At 37.5% G+C, this 25,069-nt stretch overlaps 2 long non-coding RNA genes across 2 annotated transcripts; both read left to right on the top strand.

Annotated features, from left to right (window-relative positions):
* The first annotated feature begins 6,044 nt into the window (after nt 1-6,044).
* LOC139886188 (uncharacterized) lies at nt 6,045-6,413 on the top strand. Its single transcript, XR_011772308.1, has 3 exons — nt 6,045-6,151; nt 6,243-6,290; nt 6,357-6,413. It is a non-coding gene; the product is annotated as an uncharacterized lncRNA (long non-coding RNA).
* Nucleotides 6,414-8,455: 2,042 nt separating this feature from the next.
* On the top strand, nt 8,456-9,348 carry LOC139886187 (uncharacterized). The gene is made up of 3 exons (XR_011772307.1): nt 8,456-8,562; nt 8,667-8,747; nt 8,826-9,348. It is a non-coding gene; the product is annotated as an uncharacterized lncRNA (long non-coding RNA).
* Nucleotides 9,349-25,069: the final 15,721 nt, after the last annotated feature.

Raw genomic sequence — 25,069 nt, 5'->3', positions numbered from 1 at the left:
TGGGTCTTGGCAACCCTTTTGTGAAAATATCTGCAATCTGCTCCTCAGTTTTGCAGTATTTTAATTCGATGTCTTTTTTGGCACAACTTTCTCGTAGAAAGTGATATATGATGTCTATATGTTTTGTTCTGGCATGAAACACCGGATTCTTTGCCATAGCAATTGCAGACTTGTTGTCGCAGAATATTTTTGTAGCGTCGTCTTGTTTTTCGCCCATGTCTTCTAGAATTCTCCTTAGCCATATAGCTTGATTAGCTGAGTTAGCAGCTGCGACGTACTCGGCTTCGGCTGACGATTGTGCCACCGTTTCTTGTTTCTTTGATGCCCATGAGAAGACACCAGATCCAAGTGTGAATGTGTATCCTGAAGTACTTCTCATGTCATCGACTGATCCGGCCCAATCACTATCTGTGTATCCATGAAGCTTCGCATCTATAGTGGGCTTGTACCATATTCCATAGTCCATGGTACCTTGAAAGTATCTTAATATTCTTTTAGAAGCTCCATAATGTATTTGAGTCGGATTTTGCATGTACCTGGATAGTAGACTGGTTGCGTACATGATGTCTGGTCTTGTTGCTGTCAGATAGAGTAGGCTTCCAATGAGACTTCTGAATCTTGAAGCGTCTGCTTTCTCAGATCCATCTTCTTGTCTCATCTTCTCATTGGCAACTAGTGGCGTGGCTACGGTTTTACAACCGTATAGTTTAAACTTTTTCAGAAGATTTTCTGTATATTTCTTCTGGCATATGAAGATGCCTTCATTTTCTTGACTGATTTCGATGCCAAGAAAATAGCGCATCAATCCAAGGTCGCTCATCTCGAACGTTTTCATCATGTCTTCTTTAAATTCTTGTATCATCCTATCATTGTTTCCAGTATATATTAGATCATCGACATACAAGGAAATAATGAGAGTGTCCGAGTTACCTTGGGTTTTGATGTAGAGTGTGGGCTCACTTTGACTCCTCCTGAACCCTGAACTTGTGAAGTAGCTATCAATTCGACTGTACCAAGCACGTGGTGCTTGTTTAAGTCCATATAAGGCTTTCTTCAGCTTTAGGACTTGATCTTCTTTTCCTTTCTTAATAAACCCTTGTGGTTGCTCGACATATGTTTCTTCTTCTAGAAACCCATTGAGAAAGGCTGATTTCACATCTAGTTGGTAAATCTTCCACCTTCGTTGAGCTGCTAACGCCACAAGTGCTCGTATAGTATCCAGTCGTGCTACAGATGCGTAGGTTTCGGTGTAGTCGACTCCTGGTTGTTGTGAATAGCCTTTAGCTACTAGCCTTGCTTTGTGTTTTTGTATAGAACCGTCAGGGTTGAGCTTTGTTTTGTAAACCCATTTAACTCCAATGATTTCTTTATTTTCTGGAGGATCAACTAACTCTCATGTGTTGTTTTTCTCAATCATTCTTATTTCTTCATTCATAGCAGCCACCTACTTTTCATCTTTCGATGCAACTTCATAGCTTTCAGGTTCTATAGTTGTGAAGTTACAAGTCTCGTACACCTCTGCTAACTTTTTAACTCTTCCCGGTGTTGACTCCGGACTTGAATCTTCTTGCGCTGAAGGTAATGTTGCCGAAGGAGAACTTGGAGTAGCAGGGCTCGTTTCTCCTGTGCTTTCATGACCATAATGCTCTGTTTGTAGTGGATGTTGAGCTGGAGTTTCTATAGATATCCGCGGCAGATATGTTTGCTTTTCAACTTTGTCTTTCTCCCAGTTCCAAGAAGCTTCTTCGTCAAACTCCACGTCTCGGCTGATCACGATGTTATTGGTCTTCAAGTTGTAAACTCGGTAACCTTTTGATTGTGTGCTATAGCCCAAGAATATTCCTTTCTCTGATTTTTCTTGGAGTTTGTGACGTTTCTCCTTTGGAATATGAATGTAGCAGATAGATCCAAATAATCGTAATTGTTTTGCCGACGGTTTCCTTCCACTCCATGCCTCAATTGGAGTCTTGTTTTCAACTGCTTTCGTTGGACATCGGTTTAATATATATACAGCCGTGTATACAGCTTCAGCCCAAAAACGGTTTGGAAGGCCTTTTTCATGTATCATTGTTTTGGCCATTTCCATTACAGTTCTATTTTTGCGTTCAGAGATGCCATTTTGCTCAGGGGCGTAACCAACAGTAAGTTGGCGTTTAACTCCTTCGTCTTCACAGAATTTGTTAAACTGTGTAGAGGTGTATTCTTTTCCTCTATCACTCCTTAGCGTTTTTATATAATGGCCACTACTCTTTTCGACGAAGTTCTTGAACTTCTTGAATATTGTAAATACTTCTGATTTTTCACGCATGAAATAAACCCACGTCATTCTAGAATAATCATCGATGAAGAGAATAAAGTACCTGTTTTGGTTAAGTGACGGGGTTCTCATTGGTCCACAAACGTCGGTGTGCACCAGCTCCAGTATACCTTTCGCTCTTCAAGATTTGTCACGAGGGAAAGGTTTTCGATGTTGCTTGCCCATCACACAGCTTTCACACGTGTCGGTGATCTCTTCTATGTTAGGCAAGTCTCTCATCATATTCTTCTGTTGGAGGATTTTTAGTGCGTGAAAGTTAAAGTGACCAAATCTTCGATGCCATAGCCATGATTCTTCAACTTGAACTTTCATGGCCGTGTCTCTGATGTACTGCCAACGAAGCGGAAAGTTACGGTTCTCCATTGGCACTTCGGCTATTAATTTATAGTTGTTTTTCTTGTCACGAATAACACATGATTTATCTTCGAAGAGTAAAGAGTAGCCATGCTCCATCATTTGTCCAACACTTAGCAAGTTACTCGCTAATCTTGGTACTAAAAGAACGTCACTAACAGATCGAGTGACGTTATTAGTTTGAACAGTTATCGTACCTTTGCCTTTAGTGTCAACAAGCGCTCCATTCCCTAGTTTGACGCGGGACTTTAAGGACATGTTGATACTATCAAATAACTTTTCATCTCCTGTCATGTGGTTGCTGCACCCACTGTCGATCAACCAAGTATCGTCCCTCTGTTTATTTACGACATGGCAGGCATAGAATAGCTGATTTTTGTTCTCCGGTATATCTTCACTTTCTTCCATAAAGTTAGCTCGATGATTTTGTTTTAAACGGCAATCTTTTTCTAGATGCCCAAATCTTTTGCAGTTATAGTATTGTGGCTTCCCTTTGTGGAAACAATCTTTCTCCAAGTGGTTTGTCCTTTTGCAAATACCACATGGAGGGTAGTTTTTTCTTCTCTGATCGGACCCGGTTCTGGGTTTATCTCCTCCTCTTGAATTTTCTTCAATATTTCTTTTCCCCCCATTGTTGGATTTTTGAGACCTTAATTTGAGTTTAGATTGAAAGGCACTTTCAAGTGAGTTTTCACTTCGCCGACTCAGTCTAGCCTCATATGCTTCTAGAGAGCCAACTAATTCCGTTACTGACAGAGTCTCGATGTCTTTTGACTCTTCAATAGCGGTAATGACATGATCGTATTTTTCGGTCATACTGATAAGTATCTTTTCTACGATCCTTTTGTCAGTTATATTATCTCCATAGGCTCTCATTTGATTTACTATTTCTTGGATTCTAGAATAGTAATCTTTTACGGTCTCGGTCTCTTTCATGTTTAAATTTTCAAAATCTCGTCTTAGAGTTAGTAGTTTGACAGCTCTTACCTTGACATTTCCTTGAAATTCTTCTTGAAGGATTCTCCACGCCTCTTTGGCTGTCGTAGCTCCCATGATTCGTGGAAAGATAGACGGTGTCAAGGCTTATTGAATGTAGCCTAGAGCAGCGGCATTTTTGACTACATTTTTGTTGTATTTTTCTTGTTCTTCCGCGGACAGAGTTTCGACGTCTTTTGGAGTTGTAAACCCGACTTCGACAATATCCCACAAGCTTTGTGCTTGAAAATATGTCTTCATTCGGATACTCCAAAAATCATAGTTGTCACCATCAAAGATGGGGACGGGAATATTATACGCACCAACGGTAGTCATGGTGTACTCGAACAAACGCCCAAACTAGCTCTTGATACCACTTGTTGTAATTGTAGTGTAATTAGATTAGTTGATTAGTTTTAATTTAGATGTTATATAATAGTGATGGATGTTAATTTAAATGTTATGAGGGGATTTTTATAAAAGAAATGGTGAAGACTAGTTTTTAGGAAGAAATTCTTTATTGCTATTGAATTGTGTTTGTGTTTGTGTGTACATCTAATTTTGGACTACAATGTGGCTATTTATAGCCATCAAATGACGGTGGACAATAGTAACTCCTGAATCTTCTAGCCACACTAGCAATATCTAGTAATTTCTAGTATTTACTTACTAAATATCTATTACTTACTAAATATCTACTAATTACTTATTAATTCTAGAATAATCTAGAAATATATTATAATTTAACATGTTTTTACATTATTAAGGTCTTCGAATTTTTAGAGTGTTTTCTTTTAATTTCGTTAGGTTTTAAAAAGTGAAGGTTTCTGTCTTGTTTGATTCCGTTCAAATCTTTGAATTTAGGGTTCTTTTTGGTCTTCAAATTCTTGTAAGTTGGAGTTCTTGTGTGGATTATGTTAAAGTTCTGGAAATTAGGGTTATTAAAAGAAGTTCTGCGTGTTATGTTTGTTATTTTATGTGTTCTTTTGTTCTATCGAGAGGAAAACACATGGCTAACTGAATATTATAATCACATGGACACAACAGGTACTAATGTTGATTTTTAATATCTTACGATCTGTGGGTTTTTTTCTAGTTTTTTGGTACTATGTAAATAATTGTTGTTAAAGCTTATGTTTGTAGGAAATGTATACTAATGATTCTTCTAATTTGCTACTGACGAAGGTGTACTATTGTAATGGTGAGTTTATGTTGCAGCTAATAGTATTACTTTTTCTATTAGGTATATATATGTCTTGGGTTATATTGCAGTTGCTAGTTAAATCTGTGTGTTCTTGCTGAGTGGGTCAGTGCATCCATTAACTAATTTTTTATCTGAAGTTGAGTCACTGGTACTTAGGCGCATTTTTATTCTTTCGATTTTTAATATTAGCTTTATCTATAATTTATATATATATGAAATATGAATATGGATATTGTTCAATATTTTAGGTCGATTAAACATTTTTGTTTGTTATTTAAGGCAAAGAAAAGGCGCTTAGTTACTTTTGTGGAGATTACATTGTATAATTCTTAAAGTTATATACATGGCAATTCTCTTGTTCATTAAAATTATTACTAAAATAATGAATGATACTTCTATTTGTCTGAAAGATTCTTATATTTTGTTACTACCGAAAGGTTTTGCTATCATATGGGTGAGTTTCTGATGCAAGGTCTACTAGTAAGATTGCTTATGTATTATTTTTATACGTCTTGGTTTCAGGTAGAGGATACATGTTTTATGCAAACTACAGTTGAGGGCCTTAAAACAACTTCTTGTCTGAATGGTCACACTATTTTGTCCTTAAAATATGCAGTAGTCTTCAAGACGAAAATGACAAACTGAGTATTTGCATTTGCAAGAAATATCAACCACAAATACATGTGGTAAATACGTGTGGTAGGTGCCAACACACAAGTAAAAATGGAATTGAGTCAAATTAGTCCAACAGTAGGAAATGTGTATACGCAACAGATACTTACGGATATATGTTTTGGGCTCAGCTACTTTCGTGCAAACACAAGGTTAAGACCTGAAACCATATGCATTAGTCTTAAAGTTCTTTATATACATCTAAGTTTTGCATGTAGGTCCTAAAAGTCTTTTGCAGTAGTCTTTAAGTTATCCGAAATAGAAGATAATGAAGGATTAGTCTGGAACTACATTCAAGCCCTGAAACAAAAGGTTAAGCCCTGAAACTATTTGCAGTAGTCTTTGAGTTCTTTATATACATTTAAGTTATCTAATGGAAGCTTTTGGTCATTATCATATTGATGTTTTTTTTTTTTTTTACATTTTAACAGTTTTATTTTATGTTTCCCAAAAGCTAAAGTTCTAAGAAATTCAAGTTTGTATACATCAGATGTTTTACATTATTGATGTTATGAATTTTACAGGACTGTTGAAGAAGTGATCAAGACGACAATTGTCACAAAAATAAACCCGCATCAGGGAAAAATTGAACGGTTATGGAAAGTCTGTTCGGTCACTGCTTCAACATCGTATTCTATCCTCAAATTGTTGACTACTATGTGTTTCGCTTATGAGTAAGTAATTATCTGTTAATATATGTATCTTCTTTAAACTATGCAGACACAATATTCTTGAAAGCTTTAAACGGTGCACTCAACATGGATGCATGTAAGTTAATAGAGTCTTGGAGTATGCCAAGATTTGAAGGTCATAACTCAGTTTTTAAATGCTCAGGGATAAGTAGCACATGCACATGACGAGCAGTTTACTCCAATACCCTATCTTGTTTACCCAAGAACTGACTCATCGCTGCCACCGTTTCTTTAAGTATCCCAACTGTGTAATCTTGTCAACTATTAAATTCTTGAATCCGAGATAAAGATATATAGATTGGGCATATGGGTATTATTTATAGTTGCTTTTTTGGTCACAGGAATCGAGAGGATTAATCAAGCGTATATAAGTGTGTTCCTCTTTTTATTCAAATTAAGCAACATCGGTGAAGTATCGGTGTTTGTTGGATGTAGAAGAGATCATGTACATACGGCTAGTGGTATGAAAGTAACCTATCAACCATGATGTTGCACGTGTAAGCTTACTTTGTTTGATTTCAAGATTCTTTTAGTAACTGGTGTATACTGCAGTTTGTATAGTTATACATATATTGTAGTTTGTAGACCAAGCACATTCCTAGAGTGAAAAGGGATTAAAAGACTGTAAACGGATATACATCATGCCATTTGAACATAGGTTAAAGTTATCATATTGTGCAGGTATATTTTGCATTATATTTAATCATTCTCGAAACTGTATTCAACGGTTATCATTCCTATCTCCCGCCTTAAGTGTCTAAGGATAAGTAACATGCACATGACGAGCTGTTTACTTCAATACCATACCTTGTTTACTCAATGATATCTAAGGACGCTTTACTGGGTGACATCTGCTCCATGTTTTGCATATCCTTTATTCTTCAAAGCTAAAACGGTTGCACTAGACATGTATGCATATAACGTTAATAGATTTTTGGGCTATCTCAGGATTTGAAAGTTAGAACTCAGTTTTTAAGTGTCTACGGTAAGTAGCTTGCACATGACAATCTGTTGATTTCTCAGTTTTTAAGTGTCTATGGTAAGTAGCTTGCACATGACAATCTGTTGATTTCGATACACTAATTGCTGCCGCCGTTTCTTTCAGCCTTCCAACTATGTAGTTTTGTTAACACTTTAATTTCTTGAATCTGAGTTAAAATTATATCAATTCGGCATATCGGTATTTGATTCTAAGTTGCCTTTTTTGGTTACAGGAACCCGGAGAGGGCTAACTCGGATGAAAAAGTTTTTCACGGAGATTTTGTATTTGAACTCTCTCCCTGTATCTTATGAACAAATTTGGGGCTGAATTTATTGTTAATTAAGTTTGATAATTGATGGTCATTGAAAGGAATAAAATTATTTGCAATGGAAGAATTTGAAGCTTAACTTTCAAAAACAATACTTGCGATAGTATTGTCATGAGATTTTTGGTTGAAGGTTAGTACTTCATTTCCCTTTTTGGTAAGTGAAGTAGTGATTGTTCGATGCTCACTTTTTTTATTCCCATACTTGCGATATTGTTTTTACATTAATAAAATTAATTTGTTTCCTCTTGAAGTAGTGATCAAGAGGGCAAATGCCAGCCAGCCAGCTGAGAGTGACCTGTAGTGCTGCTTTATGGGATGGCCCATGTTAAGGTATTTTTATCCTCAGATTGTTGACTAGTTTGTATGGCTCATGATGTTGCGTGTGTAAGTTTACTATTTTTGATTTAAATTTTCTTTTAATAACTGGTGTGTATTGCAGTTGGTCTAGTTATACATGTATTGTAGTCTGTAGTTCAAACGCATCCCCTAGAGTGAATAAGGATTATTTTTTAAATAGATAGGCGTTATGCCATTTGAACATAGGTCAAAGTTTTCATATTGTGCAGGTATATTTAGCATCAATTTAATCATTCTCGATACTGCATTCAAAGGTTATCTTTTTTTTTTTTTTTTTTTAACGGCGAATTTGCATCGGCGGATCATTTATTTCAACGACTCTCATCATTTGCACCCACACACGCTAGAAGGAAACTCCTACCCGGTTTGCTTGGCAACTAATCGCAGGAAATTGGAGAGAAAACCTTCCGCCCCCGGGAATTGAACCCGGGTTGCTTTTCCACACTGAGGCTTGATACCGTTGAAGCAAACGTTCGTTGGTTGCATTCAAAGGTTATCATTCCTATCTTCCGCCTTATTGTGTACTAAATGCTTGTTCTGCACTATTCTCATTTGGGTTGTATTGTTTCTCTTTAGATCTGCTTTGCCTGGGGGATCTCCTCTCTTATTTCTATTGAAGAGGTGTATATATTCCTGGATCTGGGGATTTGGGATTTTTGGTTTGATCAGTCATCTAAATTTGTTAGAATCTATATCTTTAACTTCTGATAATCTATATCTTACACGTATCTGTTTAAATATTTATATTTTGTTGTAAAGTATAAGTGTAATATATTCAATGGCAGATTGGTTATCTGAAGGATCAATGCACACATATCATCTTTTTCAACCTTTGGGAGGATGAAGATTTTGACAATGATAAGGATGTATGTTAATTACTTCCTTACGTTTTTCATATCATTTTGTTTGTCTGTACCCCGCCAATAAATATTTTTTGTATTTAGTTTGACAGGACATTCAAATTAGGGGAGATAATCGGGATCCAAAGATGATAGAGATGGTAAATGAGTACCCCAATTCTCGTCACTTTTTAAATTACCGCTGCCACTTCCTAAGAGTATAATTTCTTTCTTTATATCCCAACATTTTGAAACATGGAATGTAGTTCAACTGTTTTGTTCTTGGATTAACATATTTTTTTTACTGAAACCATTATGTGGTTACTCTTTTTTACCATCATAACCAAGTTAGAACATTACATAAATAAGTTGAACATTACGCATAATCTTCATTTTGTTTATGTCCGTACAAATGAAGCTGGAGAACTATGGAAGCAGGTCAGAATTAATGCTATACCATTATACTTCTATTACAGATTAGAGACGAATAAAATTTATTGTTACGAGTATTTTTTAATTCATAGTATTGATTTGAATATCATATTAGTTGTTTTTTTTTTAAAACTTTGCAGTTGGTTGTTTTTTACAAATAAACTATTGGATTATATGATCATTACATATATCATAAATGGTCCCTGCGTTTTAAAAGTATCTGTTGTACGTACCAACTTTTGTATTACAAGTATCTGTCGACATTTTAAAATGGAATATCGACCGATTCATCGTTCATTTCTGATTCGTGATCTTACTATATGCTATTTGTAAAATTTTAATATTGAATATCTGATGATGATAATGATTTATTTTGTACCTGTGATAATGATAAGAATCATCATGTTCCTAAACCACCTAATTGAAAAAGTATGCGGATTTTTTAAGCAGTATGATAGATTTCTCAAAGACTAAAATTGAGACGGTCACCTTAAGGTATATCATACTTTGCATATCATAAACAAAATCTTCAGGGGGGTGACTTACCATCATTTAAGCGGTTCGGACATATGTGTTATTAATTAGTTGAAACGGGTGATCTTCATTACTTTGAAATAACCATGTGTCTTCGCAATTTTTTTTTACCTTTTGCTTTAATATCCAGGTGTTGTTTCTTTTGTATTTTTTTTTTAATATGTAATTCTGCCTTTTTTTTATTTATTTTTTATTATTGTAAATTGTAATAAATTCAAATGAATGTCTATCATGCACATTTAACATTGAATGTAATTTGCAGATTATAAATGCTGACAAATGTTGCCAACATCATAATTAGCATTGACCTCTTTTTGAGATGCTGTTTTTTGGTGTCCATAGTAAAGAAGTAGACATGGTACAAATGGGATTGAGAAAGAACTCGTTTTGAGGTGCTGCTTTTTTGGGTTTCCCTTATAAATAAGTTGTTTTTGTTGATATATATTTTCTTCAAACCATGCAGACACAATATACTCTCAGTCAGCATAAAGTTTCTCTAAGCTGTGGTTCCAGTGATATCTAAGAACGCTTTACTGGGTGACATTTGCTCCATATTTTGCATATCCAGTCATTCTTGAAAGCATTATACGGTGCGCTCGACATGTATGCGTATAACGGTAAGTCAAAACTCAGATTTTACGTGTCTAAGGATAAGTAACATGCACATGACAAGCTGTTTACTTCAATACGATACCATGTTTACTCATGAACCGACCGTTTCTTTCAGTCTTCCAACTTTGAAATTTTGTTAACTCTATAATTTTTTGAATCTGAGATTTTTATTATATTAATTTGGCTTTTGGGATTGTATGTTGCCTTTTTTGGTTACAGGAATCCAGAGAGGGTTGATTCAGCTGATAAAGTTCCAGTGAGTTTTTGTAATTTGGACTTTTTGGTAATTCATTGTGTTGCTGCTTTGTTGGGATGACCCGTGTTAGGGTATTCTATTATATTCTATTATATTCTGATTTGGGTGGTTGTATTGCTTCTGTCTAGATATGCTTTGCTTGGGGGGATCTACACTTCCTTTATTCTTTTTTGCATTCACAAGTTCATGTACTTCTGAAATTTGGTGGAGCAGTATAGTATATCCAGGGATCTAGGGATTTGTTTGATCAGTCATATACAAATCTGGTTATTGAGGTGAATTCAGTAAAGAGTCGAAGCTAATAAATTTGGAAAATAAAGTGGATGGGAATTGTCTTACTGAGATTTTTAATCGCTCCTTAACATTTTTATTTTTATTTTTATATAATATAAACTATGTTTATATTGCTCCTTGTGTCAGCTTGCTGAGATGGCCTTGCCTTATCTGTACGGTCACTGCTTCCTCAACCAAGATTTCGCCCATGTAAGTTTTACTTTGTTTGATACTAAAATTCTTTTACTAAATGGTGTGAGTTTACTTTAGGTGTTGTACAAATTTTGGACCTATTTTTTTTTTACAGGACTGTCGTAGAAGTGATCACGAGGGAAAATGCCACCAAATGCTGGTTATTCTGTTGACTAGTTTGTGATATATCAAGTGTTTTTTGGGATACTTTTTGGGGAATTAGGATGGTCCATGTTAAGGTATTATATTCTATCTTCACAAAATACTGCTTCCTTATCCTATTAAGCATTGCCTTGTAGCGCTGATTTTTTGGGATGGCCCACGTTAAGGTATTATATCCTCAGATTGTTGACTAATTTGTGATAAATCAAGTGTTTGTAAGCGTGTTCCCTTTTCTCCATAAAATGTGAACAGGGAGGCGTCATACCATATGTATCTAGGTCAAAGTTTTTATATATGGTGCCTTAATTAGTCACCATTCTCGTTTTGGTTGTATTGCTTATGTTAAAATATGTTTTGCTCTGAAATTTAGTGGACCACTATCTATATCCAGGAAACTCTGGATTTGTTGATCAGTCATATACTTCATTTGTGAGTATCTAAATTTTTTATCGTCCTGATTACAACTAAAATCTTATCTTAATTTTTACTATACTCGATAAATGGTTCTTCTTAACCACTTGGGCATTGCTCAAATGGCCACCGGGACCTAGTGAAGCTGTAGGTCTCGGGTTCAATCCTTGGTAATGTCCTCTTGAGCCTAATTAGGATTTACAGTGGAAGGTGCTTTACCTGGTATCGGGGTTACGCCTGGGTTCCCGATGTCTGAGGTTTACCTGCTAGGGGGAGCCAATGTGCTATTTCATAGGAGGGTTCATCGTTACCTAAAAATGGTTCTTCTTTTGTTAATTTCTTAAACCGTGAGTATCATATTTTGCATCGTCGCTAAATGCATTTGTTGATCAATTATATACTAAATTTGTCAGTATCTAAGTTTGTATGCTGATCGAGATCTTCTCTCTTCAAAGCAGATTATCGACCTAGAGGGGTGACATCGATGGCGGTCGCTGTAAAGGTATTGCCATTTCCGATATGTATATAACTCAATTATCACTTATCTGACTAATTTTAAAATAATTTTGATATTTATATATATAATTCGGTGTAGTGATGGCTCATCGTTTCGATCCCAATTCTTTCGATGAAGGAGATGATGTTGATCCATTCGCTGCAAGTCAAAATCATGTTATTTTTAATTATAACTATATTATACGACTTTTAACATTATACTGTTTTTAGGCTTCAAGCTAGGGTTTTAATTTTGTACTTTACTTGCATAATCGACTATTATTATTTACTAGCTGATGAAAATTTACTCATTTTTTCTTATGTATCGTTGACCTAATTTTGGATCTGGTTTTGTGATAGTTTATTGTTTGATGGATGATTTTGAACAAGGTGGTGGTTTTGATTTTGATGAAAGTGAAGTAGTGAACATAGATGAGGAATTTGTTAGTAGTGTGATTTGTTTTGTTATTGATTATTACTCCGTACTAGTTTTACTAGTATGAATGTATTATATGATTTGTGCTATTACTTTTGTTTTGTTTTGAACAGATGAGGTTGGTTCGAATTCAGGTTAGAAAGGTAAGAAAAAGATCATGGGTTGATTATAAAATGAAATATGTATTTCGATTTTGTTGGTTTGTATCTGAAAAGGTTTGCAATATTGGGGAGTTGGCTTTATTTTATTTTTTTAAATTAGGGTTTGCAATTTTGGGGATAAACAAGTTGAGCAAGAGCAAGGTTTCAGATTCAGATGAAGAGGAGGCTAAAAAGACAAATTTACCCTCACATGCAAGGCACATGTCAAGTATTAACGGACTTATTTAACAGAAGTTTGACAGAGTGATGCTGATTGCAATTTTTGAAAAACAAAGGATTTTAAAAGAGAAAAAAAAACTCTAAGGGCGATGTTAGCAATATGGGGTATATTAGAGGGATCAACTGAGCAAAAAGGTCTAAATTTAAAGACATGGTAACACATAAGCACGTAACGGCTAATGTCCGAATTCTCCCATACAATCAGATCCTCTACAGTTCTCATGCCTAAAGCTTTCAACGTGTCCTCCATACCAATTACATACTTTCTTGTATCTTGACTTGGCTCCTGAAAATACTTCTTAATACTTCTTAATCAAACGCGTCACTTCTAAGTACTTCACGTTACACAGAATTTCATCTCAATACTACATAGCATCTTCAAAATCAGATTCATTCACAGGCTCGACATCAACCACATTCAGAACCAGAAGAGACTCGTGATATTTAAGACGAGAAAGAAGTATGCAATCATTGTGCCCTGCAATTATAAGTCCAGATGAACTCAAAATAGAATTGTTCTGCATAGTTTACTGTCTCCGATACATAGGTGTGACCTCTCCAAGGAGGTCTTACGCAAATATACTTGTCGTTTCCCACGCGTTTATAATTTTGAAGATCGAATGTGGAGACGACACGCCTATGTTTCGGTGTCAGTTAACTTTGCAGAATAGTTTCATCTCCAACTCAATGTTTCTGGAATTATAATTGTGCGCCATGGTGATTGCATAACCAGCTCTTAAATATCACGAGTCTTTTCAAGTTATGAATGTGGTTGATGTCGAGCATGTGGGTGAATGTGGTTTTGAAGATATTATTGTCTTGTGATAAAATATTTTGTAACGTGGAGTATATATAGGAGACACGTTTGATTAAGAAGTATTTGAGGAGCTAAATCAAGATGCAGGAAAGTATGTAATTGGTATGGAGGACACGTTAAGCATGGAAGCTGTAGAGACTCTGATTGTGTGGGAGAATCTGGACTACCGGTGAAATCATTATTAAGCATTCAACACTGACTTATCGATTCTTCCATCCACGAGGTTGCCCGTGTAAGTTTATTATGTTTAATTTCAAAACTTATTTAGTAACTGGTGTATATTTGTTTATAATTATCAGTTAAGTTATAACTTATAATTTAATATACACAAGAAAACTAATGCATCAAAATTTTGTCGGTCATTTCGGCTCATGTGGTCATTTCTCCCCCAACTAGGGAATTTTACCAATCCTTGACATCACCCTTTAGGGTCCAAATAACTCGTTAGCATCCTTAAAAGCAGTTCCACTGAACTGACATGGTCTCGAACCATGTTATGGAATTTCCCCTTGATCTCGAAATCGGTTTTGATCTTTATACAGCTTGGTCAATCCATCTATGAAAGCGTGTTTACAATACAAAGTCTACTGTAAGTTGACCTAGCTTACATCTCTTAAAGTGTTCTTATTAAGCTAATTTATTTCTGTACCCTCTCGACCATCAGAAATAATATATAACCTGAACTGATCCATTGACAAACCCCATATGTTGAAATGCCCCTCTGTTTGAACTTCTAACATTATCTATGTAATAACATCACCTTTATTTATGTTGTTGCTATCATTTTTAAGAAGCCGTTTAACATTCTTTACCTTCTTTGAAATGAGAGTTTTCGTCTCGCTTTTCTTTTTGCATCAGTCCTGCTTACATCAGTTGCTGCTGACAAGTTGATTCGGCCCACGGTATGATTCAAACCATCAATCCGTATTAGTCTTATGTATGCGCGGTTTCTCACAACTAGAGATGGTCGTGTGGGATGATAAGTGGTTGGGCTGAAATGCATTGACTGTGTTTGGGTTGAAACAGTGATGGTTAGCATTTGTTGCACACACCAGGTTGGTTTGGGTTGACCCAAAATAGTGTTTTTTATACTATTAGACAAAACTTTGTAAAAATAAACGCAAGATCAAACACAACTCAAATTTGACCCGTTTACTTAAGAAAATGGCATTTTTACTGTTCCGTTCTGATACAGGAACCCAATTTTGAAGGGAATGTTTTCGGGTGGGTCCTCACAGTCATCGGGTCTAATTTTCTTTACTTCTTAAGTAAATTGTTTACATAGGATATCTCTGTTTTGTTTGACCGAGGGACAACATCAAGCTAAAATAACTAGAGATGGTCATATGGGGATGATAAACGGTTAATGCCGAAAAGTAGTGAATGGGTTTGGGTTGAAACAGTCATGGTTAGCTTGGGTTGCTCACACCAGGTCAGTTTGGGTTGACCCAAAATGCTGTTTTTCTACCATTAGGTAAGATAAAACACAAATCAAATCAACCCATTTACTGTTTTGATACAGTGATACAGGTAATTAACAGTCCAATTTTGAAGGAAATTCTTTTGGGTGGGTCCCTCACAGGCATCAGGTTACTCTTCTTTACAAAGGATGACTGTTGACACAAAATCACTAAGACCTTTAGCGGTGGCGTGTTGCCACCAACACCGGCCAACACGCCGTGTAGTGGTGGCGTGCCGCCACAAAAATCGCCGGCGTGCTTCAAGTTTCAACCGGGCTTCTGGTACGCGTGTTGGCTACTTGGTCGACGTGGCCTCCTCCCAGCCGCAAGAAAATGCAACGGTTGTTTGTGTTTTTTTTATATTTTTTTATTTTTTTTATTTTATTTCTCAACTCTATATATAACTTCAAACACATATATCAAACACAACAAAATCAAACACTTCTATATCTCTTTGTATACACACCAAAATCAAAATCAAACACAACAAACAATGTCTCATCCGAGTGATTGGTCGTTGTATAACAACATTATGACGGGCACCGGTGAACCGACTAATCCGGGCTCATCATCTTCATCTCGACCTTCATCTCTTGGTTTTGCCAACTATACTACTAGCTCGTTTAATATGAGCGAACAACAACTTGAGCAACACATCCAAAGATTACAGCAAATCCAAAAATTACAAGAGATTCAAAGAGAGCTCGGTCTAAGCCCGCAACAAATGTCACAACTTCAAGGTGAAACTCAACCACAAACCCAACCACAAACTCAACCGGAAGATGAGGCCGAACAACCTGGTGGCACGAGGAGAAGAAAACACCAACGAAAAGGAAAAGAAAAGGCACGTGAACCAATCAAAAAAGAGTTTGGACATCGGCCGAAGAGGTTTGGTTAGCGAGATGTTGGCTTGATGCGTCCGAAAATCCGATCGTCGGAAACTCTCAAAAATATCAATCTTTGTGGCAAACTGTAATGAACAAATTCAACAATAACGAGCACGGATGGCATCGAAATGAAGATGCGTTATCAGGGAAATGGCGTTATGTGGACAGGGGGTGTAAAGCTTTTCAAGGTTATTATGAGGCGGAAAAAAGAAATCCAAGGCGTAGTTGGAAAACCGAACAGTGCTTTTACGAGGGTGTGGTAAAGGCGTATGGTGCAAACGAACAGAAGACGTGGGCGTTTAAAGAAGCTTGGGAATTTTTAAAGGACAAACCAAAGTGGCTTGTGCCTGCTGCGGTTGGTGGAACGGTTTATGGAGGTTTGCATGATGAGGATGACGATAACGTGGTACGAACGATTGATATCGCGGATGATAACGTGAACGTGCTTTTAGGTGATGATCCGATTGAAAGGCCGATGGGAAGGAATCGAGCAAAGAAGGTGGCTAGGACTTCCGCATCTTCCGACGCAACGCAAAGCTCTCGTTCAACAAACTCTTCAAAGTTTGATGAGTTATGTGACAAAGTTAACGAGTATAGGTCCGAAGTTGCACAGAAAAAGCTTCAAAGTTTGATGTTATTTTTAGGATTGTAATCGTTTTTTTAATATTAATTTTAGTGTGTTTTATTAAATTAATTTGTTATTATAATTACAAAATAATAATATACACTAATTAAACAAAATAAATTAAATGCAAGAAAAATGAAAACAAAAATTAAAAAATACCCCAACACGCCACTCAGCACGCCACCCATTACTCAGCAATCTGACAGCACGCTCATCAAGCACCCCACCCCACCCAGCAACACGCCCATCAGGGGCTTCAGGGTTAAAGATGGTCCAAGGAGTATGGGGGTTCTAAGGATGACTGTTCATTTGATCGACAATTGAAGATCATTCCCACACAAATCAACAAGTTTTATCTAAAAAATAGGGATTCTAACCTTGAAAAGCCTATAATATGGATGATAAAATCGGATGAATATGATTGACTATGGAAGTTATTCGCCATTTGTATTTCCTGTTGGAGGCGAACAAGGGATGTTGAGAAGAAAATGGGCGGGAGCGATAGTCGATCATAGAGGGTTGAAAGGTCATTATCGAAATTTTTAGGTTTCATATAGTCATAGAATTGACTGAAAGGATAAATATGAGTAGTATATGGGTTTAAATAGGGTAGATGTGATATTTTGTTATTAAGATGGGTAAATACGTTATATTAGCTATTAGTTGTATCATGTTGATCTTTATGATCTATTTATAATATACATATATTTTCGCCAAAGAAAAAAAGCTATTAGTAGGGACAAATAAGATAAAAACTCGTACGTTAAATTATTACCGTTGCTAAAACTAAAATTAGAAATTAGAACGTTAGATATTTGACTGTGACTTTGACCTGTATTATAACCAGCGTTAAAGTTACGCAAGCCATATCTATATAAACAAGAATTGAGGGTTCGCGCGTTGCTGCTCTAAGGTTTATGCGATTTTAACGCAAGCTATCGATTTAGACGGCACATTTAACTTCTTGTATCTATCAATGTGTATAATTCAGTTTTAAAACACATGTCGAACTATAAGCTCAAATAAACACAAAGACATAATATCATATGTGTTTTTCCACAACAATAATATGACTGATAAGTACAGTGCAAATCATGATGAAACAGAGTATATTTGTCCAAATCTTCGTTGAAATCTCAATATTTCTGTTGTTTCGGAGATTATGGAGATTGAAATATGATGAATAGGAGGTTTGTTGCCACGAATTTGAATAAAACAAAATACCTAGGATAGAATGTGCCAAGAATTTGAGAACTTGAAAAGATGATGTGTTGCAAAAATTTAGTTGCTGTATTTTCTTCAAAGTATTCCTTTTCCACATAACTCATTTGTGTTTGTACTGCATTATCATGTACCTGAAAATAATCTAGTTATGAAGAAACGAAGTCTTATATCATTATTGAATATTAGTCAGTTGTTACCATTTAAAGATAGCATTGCAGCATTCACACACACAATTACAATCTCCAATATTGCAATACCATTGGGAAACTTCTACAGTCAAGTCAAAGCAGAAATAAAACTCATAATGAAAAATGTTAAACAAAAAATATGCATTAAGCAAAATAACATTTTCTAAATTCATAAGATGATGCATTATTATGCCAGTTCAAAAATCAAAATATGGATGAAGAAAAACTTTTTATAAATGAAAAAAGATCTAACAATAAAGAGCTTAGAACTAACCTTGATCGAAACAGTCATTCTTGATTGGATTTGACACATCATTAATTTGAGGATGCAAATGACCTGTAACAACAGAAGAAAAAGGAAAAAATTATAAACTAATTAGTAGCAAAATGCATAAGTTTAAAAAAACCAGTGATGTTTTATATTATTTTGGTTTATGTGGTTTTTTTAGCTGATTGCCGATCATCCACCTCCTTAACATCATTTTTAATCCCTGTAACATAATTTTATCTCTCACTGATGATGATGCATCATTACATTAACGATAACTATAACCACAAGTTACAAATTTCAAAGATTTTAGTAGACTGACCTTTTTTCTGTTTCATTAACCAATCCACCAATCACCGAATCATTAACGTTTTTCCGAGTGTTTCGTGATGCAAGGTCCCAGTAGACACTTCTTCTGAAAAATTAGGTTACCCCCGTAATGGCAGACCAAGTGCCTCCTGCAATATATGCATTTTATCGTACGCCTAAATCCTCATCGATAAATACAATTTAGAAAAACATAACATAACTTTTTTAATAATCAGATCACAAGTGCTAATTTCATTGTTTGAATAGTTGAACATCAATAAAATAAGATATTTTAATTAGAAATCCAAAAATCTAAAACGGGTAATACCGTGCCACTTCCAAGACTGTAAGAATTTCTTTGGAGCTTCATCGCTTCACTTACAGTTATCATCCATCATTAACCTACCCTGTAAATACACAAATAGAATAGATTGAAATTAAAATCATTAAAACACAACAATATAAGTAATACAATTACAACATGCTAATTGATAACATGATGCTCATATAATTAAAGGAAGCAAATTCTAGAAATGTAAGACCCTGATCTCAGCTAAGTGGGATGCCATCCAGATTATTGGACGCTGTCCAGTAAAGAAGGGCTGGACGCCGTCTAGACCTATTGGACGCCGTCCAAATGGTCTGATGGGCCAGCTAGGAATTTGTTTTAAATTAGAAAGGGCATTTTGGTCAATTCACTTGGGTGTCGGTTTGGAGCCTTCAAGGCTGATTTAGATCCCATTTGTGGATCACATTTCACCCACACAAACACTCTCAATTATTCCTAGAGAGAGAGTAAGAGTTTAAAGAGAGAGAGAGAGCTTGATTTGGAGAATAAGGAGTCGGATTCTCACCAAAGCTCGGGTTTTAAAGTTGTTCATTTCGTTCATGGCTACGTTGTGGTAGTATTGGTACATTTCATCGGCGAGTTGCAGATTATTTCGGTTGCATTCATCAAGGCGACAAGGTGAGTGTTAATATCCTATGTGCATATGTATGTGTAGGATGGGTGCGGGTCGGGTGAAGTGGTTCTCGGTTATAGAGCTCACTTCACATATAAGTGGATTTGATAGACTTGTGTATAGGTCCAATTGGCATGGTTGTGCGTTTTGGTTGACCACCTTTGGCGAGGTGCACACTTGTGTGTACTTTATCACATGGACTTGTGATGTGGAGTTATATAATCCCGATGTAGTGGGATTGGTATTGAGTTACGAATGAGTAACCCCGATGATGTGGGTTTTGAGGAGGTAGTGAATCTCGGGTAGTGCGGATTCATGATGACTCGGGTTGTTCGGTCATCTTATTGATGAGCTAGTGAATCTCGGGTAGTACGAATTCACTAAGGCACGGGTAGTTCGGCCAACCTCGGTTGTTGAAGTGGTGAAAGAAGTGAATCTCAGGTTGTGCGAATTCACTAAGGCTCGGGTTGTTCGGCCAACCTTTATGGGTTTAAGGTTAAGGGGTTAACCTTGTTGAATTATCGGATGTAATTTTTGTATATGCGTATATATACTTATTGTATGTTGTAGCTAATCTTACGGATTTGGCTTGGTGGTACGTTAGGTATAACTTTGCATAGTTATGCTCGGATTGCGGTATGTGTTTACTACTTGTATGTTGGATGCGTATTCATTTTATGCATATATATGTATGTAGTATATTCTCACTCACTAAGCGTTAGCTTACCCTCTTGTTGTTTACATTTTTATAGATTCGCGTGGAGGCGGTGGCTCGGGTAAGCGTGGGGACTAGTGAACTTGCGTAGTTCGCTTTAGAAGACTTGCTTTTGGATTTGATTAGGATTGGGTAGCGTATCCCCAATCACCATGCTCGGTCTATGTTTTATATTAAACTAAAATGGGTCGAAATAGTCACTTGACGTAATTTGGGTCGATGTGGGCCCGGTGTTGTAAAACTCGATTTTATTATGGAAATCTCTTAGTTTTAATTATTATAACATGTTGTGAAAACCGTTTCATCTAAAAGTGTCGGGAAACGAGTTTTCAGCTCGCTTAAGTTGGACTCCAGGGACAGCCCCTGGCAGTTCATTTGGACGCCATCCAAATAGCTTGGACGCCGTCTTGCCCTTCACTACTGGACGTCGTCCAGATATGTGGACGCCGTCCAGATAGTCTGTATAAAAAAAAATTGGTGTTTCGGTTGGTTAACGGGTTGGATCGTTACAAGTGGTATCAGAGCATGGTCTAAGGGATTTAGGCGATTTGAGATAGGTGCCTAGACTTAGACTTTTGTGTGTGCTTATTTGTTGCGGGACTTGTAGGTGAACGGGTCGGACGGGGACTTGGTTAGTGCCTTAGCGTGTAGGTGAACTAACTAGGATTGTGGCTTGTGTTGTGATGTAATTCTTGCGTGTATTTATATCGCGTAGAATTTTCGTTGTGTTGGTTTATATCATCGAGCGAGGCGGTCGTTGTACTAACAAGTTGATACGGCGTGTGTGCGTAATAAGGACTTGCAAACCTTATTACGGGTGCAAATCGTGTCTAACAAGTGATGTACAACGAGTGTTTAGCAAGATGGGGCGGTGTTGTGCGTGTGATTTTATACGTTCGTGGAATAATCGTTTTGCACTCTTTAGAATAACGACGAGAAACGGGATCGAGGCGGGCAACGATGAGTTTAACACTAGGGTTGCGGCCGCCGTGGCAGAGCAAATGGGTGCGTTACGAGAAGATATGGATAGGAAGTGTTCTGAATTTCGAAGTAGTAGCGAAATGGAACGTTGTCTTAAGAGGTTCATGAGGACTAAACCCCCGATGTATGACGGGAAACCGGATCCTTTGGTAAGCACAACATGGATCTCGGATGTCGAAGGGTATTTTCGCACTGTTGAATGCCTTCCGGAGAAGAGGACACGACTCACTACTAGCTTGTTGCGGGGTAGGGCGAAAGATTGGTTGGACGGTAAAATTGATATTGTTGGTGGTGAAGCGTTTATGGCGTTATCGTGGGACGATTTTAAGAAGGAATTCTTCGAGGAGTTCTGGACTCGAGCCGATTTGTCGGATTTGCGTAATGAGTTGCGAAATTTACAACAAGGATCTATGGACTTGAATACTCTCAAGACGACCTTTATGGCGAAGGCTCATTTTTTCCCGGAGTATACTGGGAATGATCTTATGTTGATGGAAGATTTCTATCGAACTTTGAATGATGACTTGCAGAACAAAATTAGCGTTGGTCAAGTGAAATCGTTTGCGGAGTTATTCGCCATGGCTAGTGGTTTTGAATCGTATTCACGATCGAAGGTTAGGAACCTTCAAGTAAGAGAAGGGTTGATTCGTATGGTGCTCCAAGTAAGAAAACTAATGGTGCAAGTGCGAGTATGGGTAATGTGTAGAAAGGCACGACGAGTTCTCGTGCGCCTAGATGTTTCAATTGTGGTGTTAAGGGCCACAAGTTATGGGAGTGTACAATGCCGAGAAGTGATGACGGAATGTGCTACTATTGTCATAAAGAGGGACATCGCAAGCCGGATTGTCCCGAGTTGGCGGCGGCGAATGCCGCAAGGAGACGTTAAGGTACGTTTCGTTTTAATAAATATGTCATTTGGATATTTATTATGTGTCGTTGTGCACGAGTTTGTTGAAAGCATTGTGTTGTACATATTTTGTTATGGGTGACGTTCCTAGTGGAATTTCCCTATGGTGACGTTTTGATTGGCGGACGAAGGGCGTAAGACTTGGTGCAACCAAGCATTCCTTAGTGTTTGGGAAACATTTCTACCAAACCATGGGAATGGGCTTTGGTGTTCGATTGTGAGCGCATGTTTGCTTTTGTGTTAAAGATGGTTAACCATGAGGTTCGTCGGGTGGATAGAACCCTTGAGATCGAGTGTTTGATCTCGACGTATATTGGTAATGGAGTCTACGTGACGCGATGATAGTTGCCTCTTTCATACCTACTAGCGTGTTGTTCGACTCCGATGGTGTTGCGGTTACATTGTACTTAGGGTACCCTATAGAAACCCTTAGGTACATGAGTGACTAGGTGGAAATGTGACAAGCTATGGCAATCGGAGGATTGCAAGAATAAAGTTTGTGTAATTTGTGGTAAACGCTTCATTCGAAGTGATGAAGGATAGGTTAAAATCCTTCGTATGCTCAAGGTTGGAGCAAGATGTGGTGATCGGTCGTGTGAATCCAATTGTTAGAAAAGTCTACCTTTTCAGTAGCATTGTACGGTTGTACAAGGTGCGTGTTGTGTTGGTTTTGTGTCGTTGTTTAAATAAACCAACGGGTGACGGTGAGCATCAATTTCTAGTGTGCGAAATGAATTTCATGAGAATTTGAGTGTTATGACCGATGGAGAGATTGGTCACGTATATCGGAGAGTGGTAATTATCGCGGATGATGTTACCACGGCGATGCGGCTATGGAACGTAGTTCCAAGTGGGGGAGTTACACTCCCACACTAGGAGATTTTAGTGTGAGATTTCGGATAATGCTCATAGTAGATCCGAAATTAGTGTCGGGACCTAGATTGGTCGATTTGTGGTAGGGTACAATTTTGGTCAAATTGTACTTATAGTTTTGGATTTAAATTATCACGAGGTGGTAATGTGGTGAATCTCATTGAGAGATAATGGACGTGTTTGACGAGCAAGGTGAAATCCCTCGGTTAAGGAATGTGCGTGTCGGATTCTCTTCTAGAGAACTATTATTTTGTGCCTATGTGCGATATAGGTGGTTCTTGCTCGATTATGATGGCGTGATGTACGCGTACGTTTGATGCATGTGCAAAGATTCCAAGTGAGTGGAATGTTTCTAAGTATGAGTATATACTTTTTGTTTTGGTGTGGATGGTTAGTGTATTCCGTTAGGATTCACTATGGTGTAGCAGGCCGCGATGTTACACTACTCGTTGTGATCTAGGCCAAAAGAGTGTGTGTGGATGGTTAGTGTATTCCGTTAGGATTCACTATGGTGTAGCAGGGCGCGATGTTACACTACTCGTCGATTGAGGCCAAAAGAGCGTGTGTGATTGGTGGGTTACGGCCGTTGACTCGGTCCGCTAACTTCACCATGGTAGTAGCGTTATATCGGTATGGTATAACGTAATCGGGAAATGCGAGTACCGATGGTGAATGGGAGTACCATTCTTATGTTGTGATGTGGGACTTGAATATCGGGTTGTTCGTATTCACAATATTTCGGGTAGTACGATTGTCCCTTTTGGTTGGACTCATAGTTTGAGGTAGTGAATGTCGGGTTGTTCAGATTCACTAAGGCCCAGTTAGCGCGGCCATCCTCGGTTATACTATGTGGTGGAGGTAGTGAATATCGGTTTGCGCGTATTCACAATGACTCGGGTTGTACGGTCATTTTGTTGTAGGAAATATGGATTGAGTTTTTCTGAATTTCGGGTTGTTGCGAATTCACTAAGGTTCGGGTTGTTTCGACCATCCTCCATATATGTTTAGGCTCGGGTTGTTTCGGCCATCTTGGTGTGATTAGTGATGCGATAGCCGTGTTTCGCTCACATGTTGTTACGGGTGTGACAATAGCCGATTTTGTACACCTTGGGTTTAGCGTTTGCCTACGATTTTATGATAGTTGCGTATTGGTCGTGTTGCGCACTACAAGGGATGTTAAGTGGTATGTGTAATCCGTAAGGATTCGTTTTTATTCGGTCTTCATCGTTTTGGTTGTTGACCTTAGGTTGAAACGTGGCTGCTATTAGCATTGTACTTGGTAAGGGTACGCTAAAGGGTTGATATCTCGGTACGAGATTGGTTGAGTTTTTCCCGATTTGAGGGATTGAGCGAGTTTTAGTGCTCGGATTTGTGGATTTGATAAATCGCGGATGACGATTTAGTGTTAAAGGTGATTCGTTGGGAAGAATTGCCTAGAGGAATTTGGAAGAAACGCGTGATGTTTCCATGTATGCTAAGCGATTGTAGTAGACTTCGGATGTTGTGTGCATTGCATGTCCCCTAATGCGTGCAAGTGTGTATTTGGAAAATGGAATACTCTTTGGGATAATGATACGAGTGGTGGAAGACGCATTGGAACGTGCGTCTAAGGACCATAGAGTGTGGGTCCGTTCGGTTAAGTGGCACAGATCGCGAGGACGCTATCATGTTTAAGTGGGAGAGTTGTAAGACCCTGATCTCAGCTAAGTGGGACGCCGTCCAGATTGTTGGACGTCGTCCAGTAAAGAAGATCTGGACGCCGTCTAGACCTATTGGACGCCGTCCAAATGGTCTGACGGGCCAGCTGAGAATTTGTTTTAAATTAGAAAGGGCATTTTGGTCAATTCACTTGGGTGTTGGTTTGGAGCCTTCAAGGCTGATCTAGATCCCATTTGTGGATCACATTTCACCCACACAAACACTCTCAATCATTCCTAGAGAAAAAGAGAG

The sequence above is a fragment of the Rutidosis leptorrhynchoides genome, chromosome 1 (genome assembly GCF_046630445.1).
Source record: "Rutidosis leptorrhynchoides isolate AG116_Rl617_1_P2 chromosome 1, CSIRO_AGI_Rlap_v1, whole genome shotgun sequence".
Lineage (NCBI taxonomy): Eukaryota > Viridiplantae > Streptophyta > Magnoliopsida > Asterales > Asteraceae > Rutidosis > Rutidosis leptorrhynchoides.
Note: the sequence above shows the minus strand (reverse complement) of the source record. Positions and strands in the feature narration are given on the sequence as shown.